At 38.3% G+C, this 14,008-nt stretch overlaps 1 long non-coding RNA gene across 1 annotated transcript in view; it reads left to right on the top strand.

Annotated features, from left to right (window-relative positions):
- LOC139183513 (uncharacterized) overlaps nucleotides 1-7,400 on the top strand; it is a 98,309-nt gene extending 90,909 nt beyond the window's left edge. Inside the window, exons 3-4 of the long non-coding RNA XR_011567009.1 lie at nucleotides 5,734-5,779; nucleotides 6,317-7,400. This is a non-coding gene — a long non-coding RNA (uncharacterized lncRNA). The remainder of the gene's footprint in view (nucleotides 1-5,733; nucleotides 5,780-6,316) is intronic.
- The last annotated feature ends 6,608 nt before the right edge of the window (nucleotides 7,401-14,008 follow it).

The raw sequence follows: 14,008 nt of genomic DNA, 5'->3' as shown, positions 1-14,008 counted from the left end.
AGGGCGTGGGCATCCCAGGCAGCCCTTTCCAGTATTCTTGCCTGGAGAATCCCATGCACAGAGGAGCCTGGTGGGCTACGATCCGTAGGGTCACAAAGAGTCAGACATGACTGAAGTGACTCAGCACGCACTCATGAATGTCTATAGTCAGTACTTTGCCAATGTTGCTATTCAGATGTTTGTTGTTTAAGTAAATAGAAAGCCAATATATATAAACTGAGCACAAAACAGGTGAAAGGGATTCATCATAATGATAATCACAGTATCTCTTCTTTAAAATAGGGAATCCTGCTTGGAGTTTCTATGTGCTTTGAAACATATCAGTTTAAATTGATGTAATTTTGCATACATTGTGATGGTTATTTTGAGATTATGCAGCCTATCAGTGGGGAGAAAAACAGCTGGCACTCTCAAACTAAGATAAATTAGCAAGTTTTATTTGTGTTGATACTATCTACAGAGGCAAATTAAGAGGAAGAGGAAACCTGGGAGAATAGAAGTTATTTCAAAAGCAAGGAAAAAAGTGTGTGGGGGATGGAGGACATAGGTGGAGGCTTTAACTTTGAGATGAGATGTACCACTTTCCTGCAGGAACGGAAGAAACAAACAGGTGTAGAAATGGATATACTGAGGGATTCCCTGGTAGCTAGTAGGTAGGATTCCAGGCTTTCACTGCCAGGGTCCAGGTTCAATCCCTGGTTGGGGAACTTGAGATCCTCCAAGTCATGTGGTATAGAACAGCCAAAAAAAAAAATAAAGAAAGAAACACAGGCATCAGATAGCACACACTGGAGTGTCTAGGATCACGAATGTACCTCATCCCCATTAGCAGAGATCATTTGTCGCACCAGACAGATGAGAGGTGCATTCTAGTTATGCCAAAAATGACACAGAACTATTTATTTAACCCAAATTTTAAAATAGCTTTATTGAGTTATCTGCATTATATTTAATATATAGAATTGGATAAGTTTTGACAAATGTGCACAGCCGTGAAACCATTACCACAATCAAGATGGTGGTCATACTCATCACCCCAAGAGTTTCCTCATGCCCCTTTGTGGGATCCCCCCTTCCTGCCCCTCCTTTACTCCCAGGCTGCTTGTCACTATGGATTGATTTGCAATTATAATGTTATATAAATGGAATTAAACAATATCTGCTCCTTTTTTTTTCACCTGACTTCTACTTAGCATAATTGTTTTCTGATTCATCCATGTAAAATATTAAAATATTAGACTCTAAGTTTAATATTCAACCCTTTTACCTACTTTGGTGAACATTTTGTTCCATTTCCTTCTGGTGTTAAACATTCTTTTTCTTGTCAAGTTTTTTACCCAGCAGTTTCCTCTGCCTTCCTGGGAGTACGTGGCTTTTATTTTCCTTCACTGGATGAATGAGTCTCAGATCAACCTGCGTTACTTTCTCATTCTTTTCATCTTTTTTCCTCTAGTCTCAGGGATGAAGTGTCCACCTGGGCTCTGTTGCATTGTTCCTTTCTTTCTCATCTCTCTCTCACTCTATTGCCCAATTTTTCTTGGTTCTTTACCTTCAACCTCCTTTCACCATTGGCTCATTTCCCTAAGCCAGTAAATCTTTCTCATCCTAAAATAAAAATATCAACAATAACCAGAATAGCCACAATAAATAGATAGAGAATGGTCTGATGTCTGTACTTCACCCCTACTGCCTCATCTCTCTTTCCTTGCTTAGTCAAACTTCTTCAAAGTATGGTCTAAACAGGACCAGCTACAGAATTTGCAGAATTCAGTACAAAGTGAAAATATGAGGCCTCTTGCCCCAAATTATTGAGAATTTCTTGATGGTAAAAGCAGAGGATTAAATCAAGCATAGGCTCTTGGGCCCCTATAACTGAGTGGGTTGCATATCATGAAATCTACCCTGTAATCTGGTCTCTTTTCCTTATTTCTACTCACTGAATTCCTGTTCACCTCTTACCCTACTGCAAACTATCTTTTCTCGCCTTCTTAACGCCATGTAAGATTCAGTTCAGTTCAGTTGCCCAGTTGTGTCTGACTCTTTGCGACCCCATGAATTGCGGCACGCCAGGCCTCCCTGTCCATCACCATCTCCCAGAGTTCACTGAAACTCACGTCCATCAAGTCAGTGATGCCATCCAGCCATCATCCTCTGTCATCCCCTTCTCCTCCTGCCCCCAATCCCTCCCAGCATCAGAGTCTTTTCCAATGAGTCAACTCTTCTCATGAGGTGGCCAAAGGACTGGAGTTTCAGCTTTAGCATCGTTCCCTCCAGAGAACACCCAGGACTGATCTCCTTTAGGATGGACTGGTTGGATCTCCTTGCAGTCCAAGGGACTCTCAAGAGTCTTCTCCAACACCATGTAAGATTACCACCCAGCTAATATCTGTGCATGTTTTTCAGTTCTTATTTTGAAATTTTTGCATTAACCTAATCTTCTTTATGTAGTCCCATCTCCCTTTCATGCATTATGGTTGATAGCACATTATTTCTTGAGTAAATGACTGTGCTTGGATTTTGCTCAGTGGATTCTCATGGTGCCGACTGTCCTCTCACTTATTCCATACCTTCACCCTAGTTACTCCAGATTTTTCTGGAAGTGTGTGATTTCAAAATCTGTATGTAAACTGGTAACTTCAAAACCTATGTCTAACTCTTCCCCTAACTTTAGATACACACACTACACACACACATATACACACAGAAATATATATTTGCTGCCTCTGTGATAGCTTCACCTGGTTGATCAATTGATACTTCAAATTCAGCATTTTCCAAACCAAACTGGTTCTTTTTTTTTTTTTTTTTTTTCAGGTATCAATTTTTAAATGGTCGTATTTCTTTTTTGTGTGTGGTTTTATTTATTCCAAACTGGTTCTTATCTCCATGATTTCTCCTTTTTTAGTCACTCTTATTTTTAATGGCACTCTGGGCATAAAATACTAGGGAGGACTCATTGAAGAAGAGATTATATTTTCTGACCAATATGAGAAGTTCAGGAAAGATGTCAAATCTGAAATAGGACTTGAAAGGTAAATTTGGAAAAATAAAAGGTGGAAGTTGCATAAAAGATAAAATGGATAGGATTATGGTAGCCAGTTTCTAAAACAATCTCTAAAGATTCCCACCTCCCAACATGTACATCCTTGTGTAATACCCTCCCACACTGAACAGGGCTGTCACCTGGAACGTACAGGGCATTGCTAAAACTTGTAAGGCTGGGTTATAAAAGATATAAAAGATATGGCTTCTATCTTGTTCTGTTGGGTGAGTAGCTCTAGAGGAAGCCACCTGCCTTGGTGTGGGCCCCTCAAACAGCCCCACACCTGTAGAGAGGTCCGTCTGTTGAAGAACTGAGGCCTCCAAACAGCAGCCATGTGTGTGTCCCTTCCTGGATGCAGATCCTCTGTCCAAGCAAACTTTCAGATGCTTGGAGTCCTAGCCTGTGTTTTGATGCAACTTCCTGAGCGACCCTGAGACAGAACCACCCAGTCAAGTCACTGTCCAATCCCTAACCCACAGAAACTGTGAAATAATAGTTTATTATTCTAAGCCATTGAGTTTTAGAGTAATTTGTTACATAGCAATGGAAAACATGCAGAAGGCTTTTTGCTGTATACATTTTTATAGGTATTGCACTCTTGAACCATGGGAATGTATTATCTGTATAAACAAACATAGCAACTACAAAGGGAGCTCTGAAAATTAAATCTCTGCCTAAATCCCCCAGTGGTTTCCCATTACGTTTCAAATTCCTTGCACTTACCCAGTCTGTGTGATCTTGTTCCACTTCCCTCTTCAGTGTCTCCAACTAGGAGATACTTAGTGATGGTTCCCCTGGACTTTCATCTGTGTTCTGACGTTTCAGAATTCTTGGATCAACAAAGATCAGCTTCTTGAATTGAAACCCCAGTTGTACACCCTAAAGCAGCTCTTTAACTGCTGAAAGAAAGAGAAACCTTAAGACAGGGATGAGTTTGGGAAATATTGAGTTTGAAGTATCGATTGATCAGCCAGGTGAAGATACCTCAGAGACAGCAAATATAAAATTCTGTGTGTGTGTGTTTGTGTTGAAAGTTAAGGGAAGAGTTAGACATATAAATTTTTTAATAGAAGGGATATATCCTATGTGTTTCTAGCACAGTGGGATACACACACACAATTTTATAGAGGTGTAATTAAAATGTAATAAACTATACATATTTGAAATGGCAACCCACTCCAGTGATCTTGCCTGGAAAATCCCAGGGATGGGGGAGCCTGGTGGGCTGCTGTCTATGGGGTCGCACAGAGTCAGACATGACTGAAGTGACTTAGCAGCCGCAGCAGCAGCAGCAGTACATATTTAAAATATGCACTTTGATAGATTTAAGATAAATCCGAAACCATCACCATAATCAAGATAGTGAATATAGCCATTATGCTTAAAAGTTTCTTCCAAACCCCTTCTTCTCACATCATCTCTCTCTTCTCCTAATTATTTTGAACAAATTATACTTCTTTGGGGGAATTCTAAATGTTTCCATCATTGTGGAAAGTTCTGCTGGAAAGTGCTTGTGCAGGTCTGGTAAAGAATACCCCATTTTATTTTGTTGTAGTTAACATACTGGTTGTTTACAAAGTCAGGGAGCATTGCAACCTAACAGTGTGGGGAAACAATGCTGTCTATTGACAGTTGTGATGGGATAGCTCTTGAGTTTTAGGGATGTGTTTGCCAGATTGACTGAGATATAGCAAGTTTACCCCATTATGCAGAGTGTGAAATGCTAACAGCAAATTATCATCTTCTTCCAGGAAACTAGCTCCTAACTGTATTTAGAAAAGTTAGCTTTATAGGTTGAAGAGAGATTTGTAGTTTTTGATTGAAGTAGGAAAATAAAACTTGCTGCTTCCATTTAGTTATCACATACAAATATGATCAGAGCATTCCCTACCTGTATCCTCTGATCCTCTTTCCTTTTTCTCTGTGTGATTAGACTAGAGATTGGTAACTTCCCAATAAATTCCTCAAAGAGATTGATAAATTAGGATTAGATTAGGATTGATGAATTAAGAAGGATCTTAGTTCCTTTCACCTTCACCCGAAGCCCTAGACTGAGAGGAATATCGCAAAATGCAGTGTTTCCCTGGAGAATAGCTCCAGTGGTTTGTTTCTTGGGGAATAGCTCCAGATCAGATGTACAGATGAGCTAAAAAAGAAAGTAAAAATCATGACTATGCCTAACATACAAAAATAGTTTTTCTTTTTTTTTCTACAATTACAGTTTTATTAACTATTTTAGTATAAACTGAATTCTCATTCTTCTTTATAAGAATGAAAATATACATTTTAAGTGTTATTTACCTTCTGAATCATAAATTATTATGTTATCAGATATATTCTATAGCACACTTTAAAATAGCTAATGTATACTTTTTTCTTTTTTTTCTTTATTTTTTAAATCATGAAAATATGATAACATTTATAGGAGACTTGGAAAATGCAGAACAAAGTTAGCTAATATATATTTTTGTTTAATGAAATTTGAATATCATTGTGAACAAAGACATTTTTCCCTCTAAGCTTTTTACCCTTGAATTGTTTTTATAGTTCCACATACAGGGGAAAAAGTACAAAAGTAATTTCAAGCAATGTTAGGGTCAAGGTTGCCAGCTTAGTTAGAAAAGAAGAAAATATTAATTTTTAGTTGCTGAAATATTCATTCGTAGTTTAAAATGTGTTTTTCATTTCAGATTCTGAATGATGTTTACTAATTGGAATGACTGGAAACCTGATCTGGTAAATGGAATTTGGCAGCTGGACCATGGTTCAAAACAATAAGAATGTTGATTTAGGATCAGAATCAAAGGATACCATATCTAATTGAAACTTTGGGAAAATTTATGTAGGCAACATGGAATTATCCACATTAGAATTAAGCAAGAATGCTAGGTCTAAAGCATCAATAATTGAAAGATGAAAAAACAAAGCAAAGCAAAAAACTCCTAGATTCTGTTGATTTCATTGCTTAATATAAACAGAAAATATTTTAAGTTTTTTAGGAAATCTGAGAATATGAAATATTTCTAGACAAATTCTATGAAAATAACAGTGTCTTGTACAAAGGATGCAAACCTTTATTAGCTTGTAGCAGAGTACCATACGTGCTCACGGAGCCTCAGGCTGGATTCCTTTATATACTCCTTTCCCCTGGAGAATATGTTGAAGGGGGCCGTGATGTGCTGAATGCGTGTGCTGAGAGACCACTTTCTGGTCTACCTGGGAGTTGTATGTACTCACAGTCACTTGTGTTTCTATTTGTATTTGTGATTGTAGTTACGCAAACATTACAAAAGCGATGAAACATATTTGAAAAAAGTATTTTTATGAAAAATGGAATGCTTTGGAAAGATAATAAAGGTGAGTCAAGGTGGGCCAGAAAACTAAAAGAGTAGAGAGAATTTCCTCTTTGATCATGAAGGATCTGTATTCAGATTGTTTCACATTTGGCTTGACACTTTCCCTCCACTTAAACTGAAATTTGAAGTGGTAGACTCTCCTTTGAGGCTGTGGTGTATGCAAGGAAGAAGACTTAAAACTCAATATTGCAGTCATGAAATTAAACAAGGGCTCTTGCCCTTACACAGTGGTGAATAAATGACTTTTAATTAAGTTAAAGTATTTAAGTTATTGTATATATAGGTATATCTTTTAAACTGCTTCTCCATTCTAACTTTTTCAATTTATCGGTCAATACTTGGACCTGATTTGTTCTTGATAAGGAGGTAAGAGAGTGAATTTAAACTGTGAGTGATTTTCAATAGGGATTTAAAAATAAGATTCTGTAACGGTTCAACCAAATTTGGTCTCATTTCATAAATTCCCCTGAGTAACTATAAAAATGTGACTTAGACTCATCAATACTTTTGGTAATTATAGAAAAACTTGGAATTCTGATAAAAGGTTTCCAAAGCAGTGATAGAATATAAATTTGTAGCCTTTTAAAACTTTTAAATTATTTTCTTGGCCATGTCACACAGCATGTGGGATCTATGTTCCCTGACTAGGAATTGAATCCATATCCCTTGTGTTGGAAGCACAGAGTTTTAATCACTGCACTGCCAGGGAAGTCCCAAATACATAGTCTTTAAAATTCTCTCTAGTAGTCTTATCACAAAAATGAAACAAACTGGCCTCTTTTGACTAAATAGTTAGGAGTTTCACTATTTTTTGACTGTTGGTTGCAACTCTTTTGGTGAAGAGCCAGATAATAAATCGTTTTGACTTTGTATATTATATGGTTACTACTCAATTCTACTCGTACCCAAAGCAGCCCCAGACAACATGTGATCTAGTTAGTATGGTTGCTGCTGCTAAGTCGCTTCAGTCCTGTCTGACTCTCTGCGACCCCATAGATGGCAGCCTGCCAGGCTCCCCCGTCCCTGGGATTCTCCAGGCAAGAACACTGGAGTGGGTTGCCATTTCCTTCTCCAATGCAGGAAAGTGAAAAGTGAAAGTGAAGTCGCTTGGTCATATCCGACTCTCAGCGACCCCATGGACTGCAGCCCACCAGGCTCCTCCGTCCATGGGATTTTCCAGGCAAGAGTACTGGAGTGGGGTGCCATTGCCTTCTCTGGTTAGTATGGTTGTGCTCCAATAAAACTTTACTTATGGGCACTGAAATTTGAATTTCATAAAATGTTAACATGTCATGATATATTCTCCTTCAGTTTTTTTCCCAACCATTTAAAAATATAAAAACTATTTTTGGCTCGCAGTCTGTTAAAAAACATGTGGGAGGCTGGATTTACCCCTTGGGCTCGTTTGCCAACTCCTGATCTAGCCCTCATTCTAATTACTCAACACTGCCTTTTCATGACCTAGTCAGGATGTTTCAGCATCACAGAAACACATTGTGTTTACATTTGCTTACACTTTTTTGCTCATATTTTTTCTTGCCTGGAATAATCTCTTTGTGTCTCCTAATGGCACCCCACTCCAGTATTCTTGCCTGGAGGATCCCATGGACAGAGAAGCCTGGTAGGCTGCAGTCCGTGGGGTCGAGAAGAGTCTGACACGACTGAGCAACTTCACTTTCACTTTTCATTTCCATGCAGTGGAGAAGGAAATGGCAACCCACTCCAGTGTTCTTGCCTGGAGAATCCCAGGGACAGAGGAGCCTGGTGGGCTGCCGTCTATGGGGTCGCACAGAGTCGGACACGACTGAATCGACTTTGCAGCAGCAGCAGCAGCAATCCAGAATTATCGTAATTCCTCTAGTCTTCCTCGTGATGTTCCCAGCTTCCCTCAGGTGTCTCCCTTGCCTTCAGATTCTTTTCAGTACCTTTGTTCTCTTTCCTGTGATTAGTGTGAGTCAGTCCTTATTATTTCAGATCTGTGAGCTTTGATTCTTTTGGTTATAACTTTTTGGACAAGAGATCACGTATTATACTCCCTCTAATTTTCCTCAGCATAGTAGGAAGCACATAAAAGATAAATACTTATTAGATTGGCATGTTTCCTGTCAAAATACAATATTTATTATTCTTTAACTAAATTTTAAAGCACTTTTGAGTCTTTGGTTTCAAATATTCTTCCCCCCACCCCCGCCTTTCTTAATCTTTCCCACTACCTTTCTTGTCTATAGTCATATTCAAGTCTGCTGTTTATAAAAAAGCTAACAACAATAACAATAAACTGTTCTGCTTACTTTGGTATATGTCTATTCTGTATTGAGTTAAGGAATTAATTTTTTCCTGAGATAATATATTTTGGATATCTAAAGGGATGGGCATGAGGTGGCCCTGATTTCTTTCTGGAACACTTTCCTGCCATGACATAGGAGGTGGAGCCACATGGAGCACAGTCTCCTAGGGCTGAGAAGGCAGAGATGAGAGCTTGAAACTGCTGAAGCAGCTGGGCTTTGTAGGGCAGGACTCTGGGGAAGAAGTGTCATACAAGTCTTCTTGGGGACTTACTGTGCATCCTTGGCCAAAGACAAGCCTACATCTGTATAAGGCAAGACTCCAGGGGGCCCAGCAGAAATCGCCTGCTGCAGGGCAGAGAGGTGAATGTGATACAGAGCTTGTACCATGCTGGGAGGTGTTCAAGTTCTGGTCCAGTGAGAATCGAGACACCGCATTGGACACTTTGTATTTAGTTGAGATTCCCTAAAGACCATGCTTCAGTGAGTGTGTGAATGAGGGATAAGAGCTATGGCTTATCCCTAACTCAAGTTTAAGTTCAAAATAGAGTTGCCCTGACAAAGAGTGCAAAATGGATCCTTATGGGACTAAAAGGGTTGTGAATAATTTAACTGCCTTCCAGAAAAAAAGTGCAACATACTTTACATGAAGATGACATAATCCAGAATTCCTACAATATATCACCCACAGTGTTCATCAGACATTAAAAATATTACTACTTATGTGGAAAAGATGAACAAGATCCATGATCAAGAAAAAAATGTAGTCAAGAGAAAGAGAGCCTGAAACAACCCAGCTATTGCCAACCCACAAAAAATCTGTAGTGCCTTTTCCCATTTTTAAAGTTGATATTTAATACATCCTTCAAGATTCTATTTAAATGGTAGGAAAATTTCAAGAGGCTTCCCTAAACTTGGAATAATTTATTTCTCTTTTGAATTCTCACTGCTTTATGTCTCTTCCATGCTATCTGGTTATATTATATTATGGTTACCTTGTCATGTACTGATGTGAGAGTTGGACCATAAAGAAGTCTGAGTGCTGAAGAACTGATGCTTTTGAATTGTAGTGCTGCAGAAGACTCTTGAGAGTCCCTTGGACAACAGGGAGATCAAGCTAGTCAATCCTAAAGGATATTAACCCTGAATATTCATTGGAAGGATTGTTATAGAAGCTCTAATACTTTGCCCACTTGATGCGAAAAGCCAGCTCATTGGAAGAGACCCTGATGCTGAGAAAGACTGAAGGTAAAAAGAGAAGTGGGTGGCAGAGGGTGAGATGGTTAGATAACGTCAGTGACGCTATCTAACATGGACATGAATTTGAGCAGACTCAGGGAGATAGTGGAGGATAGAAGAGCCTGGCATGCTGCAGTCCATGGGGTTGCAGAGTTGGATACAACTTACCTACTGAACAGCAACCATCTACATGCATGTTTTATTTTCTTGGTTGAAGTCAGGGATTGTATTTCTGAAAAGGTAATTGCTAATTGTTTTTATCCTAAACACTGAATATAAATTTATTTACTTCTGTCTTCTCCTCTAGAATGGAAGCTCCTTGAAGACAGAGACTTTGTTTTTATCACCAGTATTTTGAACAATTTGTGGCAGATAGTAAATGCTTGATAAATAGTTATTAAGTTTCTTATATTTACTGAACTGAACTGAACTGGTATTTGGCCAGACTTTGATAAATATATGGGCTTCCCTGGTGGCCCAGGTGGTAAAGAATCTGCCTGCAATACGAGAGACCCAAGTTTGATCTCTGAGTCAGGAAGATCCCCTGGGGAGAGGAATGGCTATCCATCACAGTATTCTTGCCTAGAAAATCCATGGTGTCAAAGAGCGACTAACAGCACAAGTATGGTGCTCGTTTTAGCATTTCATGATAATTTATTTTAAACCATTTGAGTGTGTCAAGAAAAAATCTTCAGAGTTTTCAAATAATTTTTGTCTGAAATGACAATTGCAGTATGACAGATGTCATACAGTTGTCAAATGACAACTGACATCTTGGAGAAGGCAATGGCACCCCACTTCAGTACTCTTGCCTGGAAAATCCCATGGACGGAGGAGCCTGGTGGGCTGCAGTCCATGGGGTCTCGAAGAGTCGGACATGACTGAGCGACTTCACTTTCACTTTTCACTTTCCTGCATTGGAGAAGGAAATGGCAACCCACTCCAGTGTTCTTGCCTGGAGAACCCCAGGGACAGGGGAGCCTGGTGGGCTGCCGTCTGTGGGGTCACACAGAGTCGGACATGATTGAAGTGACTTAGCAGCAACTGACATCTACATTTTAATAAAAATTAAGTATTCATTTCCTTTACAAGATGACTTTAGCTGTAGATTTTACTTGCTTTATATATATATATATATATATATATATCATACTGATGGTAATTTTATTCTCTCTTTAATAACAACTCACAAATTAAAAAAAAAATCAGTGGATAGGGAATTGCTAGTTATATAAATAGTGGCAGTGGTTAATAGAATGTTTAATGTCCTCATATTTTAAAGTTAAAATGAACCCTGTAGACTCATCTAATCATCAGAGGTGATAAAAAAATTAATTTTAGAAAGTTAAAGAGAGTGGTTCACAGTCAGGAAAAGTTGATACTTTGGATAACTAATAAAACTTTTTTTAAACAAAAGTGTATGAGAAAGGTTTTTTGTTTTTTTTTTTTTTGTTTTTTTTTTTGCATTCTGAGATTAAACAAATGTTTGTGTTTTACAATGTAAATAAGATAGATACTCAATATGAAAACATTCTTTTGGGGAAAATTTTAGCAAAATAAATAGCTCTAAATAATTTTAATTTTGACATTTTCTTTCAACTTTACAGAAAAAGAGTCCTGTCTGTTTTCTAACCTCTTACACTTCCACCCCCTCAAAAAGAAACTAACAATGCTCAAAGAGATAAATCCAGCCTTTGTCCCTCCAGATTCTTTCAACCTAGAACTGGCACCGCCACTGGCCTGGTCTGATTATAGCTAATCCACTGCCTACAACATGACAAATGTTTTTGGTCCAAGTTGAATGGCAAAGTCTTTTCAAATAGGAAAAGCTGTTGTCAGCTGTCGTTGTGGTACCAACATGTATCATGTCAGGATAGCCAAACAAAGAGGAGGATGATTCCGAATGCTGACCCCAGTGTACTGAACCTATTGACTCTGGTGGGGTTTTTGGAAAACTTGTTAGTAGTAATGCGAAAAAAAAAAAACAATCAGGGCATAAGCTCCACATTCTCTTTGGTCCCTTTGACTAATACAAATTTATCCACTAACTTATATTGAGTGGTGTTACAAAAATGTGAATTGCAATTCCTAACTCTCCTATAAATGACATGTTTCTCTGCAGAATCTCAATTTATGAAGGTTTCCTTAAAATAACAGTTTCTCAGTTTTTTAAACTTGTTAAATAGAAACGACTTCAGTTAGTTCCTGAATTCTTTGAGTGATGTTTCTCTCGAAGTTCTCATTTAAGAAGATAAACTGTAAATTCTCTTGTACACTGTGGCTACTGTCAGTCTTCTCTTTTATGGAATATATTAGCTTTTCTCTTTGGAGTGAGTGATGCATGATGTTGCTTTATAATAGAGTACTGAATAGACTGTTGAACAAGTTTATAGATGCGTGCTCCATCCTGCTCCTTCTAGGTACAATGGGGCCCATAATTCTGTAGCGCTACACTGAATAGAACAGCGTAAACACTTACCTCAACTGTATTTTAGATATCACACGTTGGATCTCGGGGATGTGTTATTTTTTTTTTATATTTCTTTCTTTTTTATTTTTGCTGGGTTCCTGATTTTTCTCTTTTTTTCCTTTTAAAAAATAACCAGTTATTTCTACTTTACAAAATTAATGTGAGAAGTGAAAGTATACCATGATACTTTATTAGTAAGTAATATCATGACACAGTCAGTTTATGTTTTAATTTATCCTCGGAAAGAACTAAGTTTATGGCCTTTATTTCACATCCCAGCTGTTAGGGAATTACTAAATCCATAGGGAGTTACACGAATTATGTAATTGACAAGAATTATTTGAGTTTAAAGAAACACAATCACTCCCCAATATAATGATAGCCAATGCTGGATAAATCCACATTCTTCAAGGATTCAGAGTTCCAGAGGTTGGTGGGACTGTGATATTTTCTTAGTTTAGTGTTGTTCTAAATTTATTTCTTCCTTTATAGTTTGTTAGGTGAAAACATGTCATTCTTTAGCATCTTGCCTCACAACTATCTAGCTAAGCCATGCTGTGAAGACAGACTACTTCAAAGATGAAATAAATATTTTTTCCTAAATAATAGGCTTGCTGCTGCTAAGTCGCTTCAGTCGTGTCCAACTCTGTGCGACCCCATAGACGGCAGCCCACCAGGCTCCCCTGTCCCTGGGATTCTCCAGGCAAGAACACTGGAGTGGGTTGCCATTTCCTTCTCCAATGTGTGAAAGTGAAGTCACTCAGTCGTGTCCGACTCTCAGTGACCCCATGGACTGCAGCCTACCAGGCTCCTCCGTCCATGGGATTTTCCAGGCAAGAGTACTGGAGTGGGGTGCCATTGCCTTCTCCGAATAATAGGCTTAAGAAATGTTAAACTTATATTTAGTGGTTTTTAATACATTCAGGTCCCCTCCATTCTTTCTTACTTCTTTTTCTTCTTTTGAACATAGGACAAGGAGGTACAAACACAGTATTCCTTGCAGAGTAGTTTTGCTCTTTCCTAGTGGGAGAAAGGCAAAGAACTTCATTTTACCTTGCTGCTCTGGGATTTCCTTTCCCGTTCCCTCAAGATGTCTTGAAATTTGGCTCCTCGATCTTTGAAGTCCCAGATTCTAGAATTAAAATATGTATCCAAGAGTGTGGTTTGGTTTTGTTACCTCAGCCTACATGGTAAGACCACCTACAGTGAGTGGACATTCCAGCTTTAGAATATTGTGTGGCCTTCAAGGAGTGCATGATGTAATGGATTCATTTTCATAACTAATTCCCAGTACTGTAACTCTGAAGAATAAAAATTATTGCAGGAATTAATGGTATAAATTTCTCTTGGCTCTTAATGTTAAATTCCTATCCAAATCCTGTTTAATTCTTCTAAGAATTCATTTTCATTTGCAGTAGAAAAATCACATGGACTGTAAGAGAAACTATTCCAAAGAATAACTAAACGTGTACTTTTTTTTTGAGACCTTATCATGTTCCACGTACTTTTCCAGCGTAATCTTATCTTTCCACCATAGCCACGGGAGCTGGTGTTTTAAACTCTGTTTTACAGAGAATATTAGCTGAGACTCAGAGAGGTTACACAACTTGGCCAA

The sequence above is a fragment of the Bos indicus genome, chromosome 6 (assembly GCF_029378745.1).
Source record: "Bos indicus isolate NIAB-ARS_2022 breed Sahiwal x Tharparkar chromosome 6, NIAB-ARS_B.indTharparkar_mat_pri_1.0, whole genome shotgun sequence".
Lineage (NCBI taxonomy): Eukaryota > Metazoa > Chordata > Mammalia > Artiodactyla > Bovidae > Bos > Bos indicus.
This window is presented reverse-complemented; position numbering and strand designations above follow the sequence as displayed.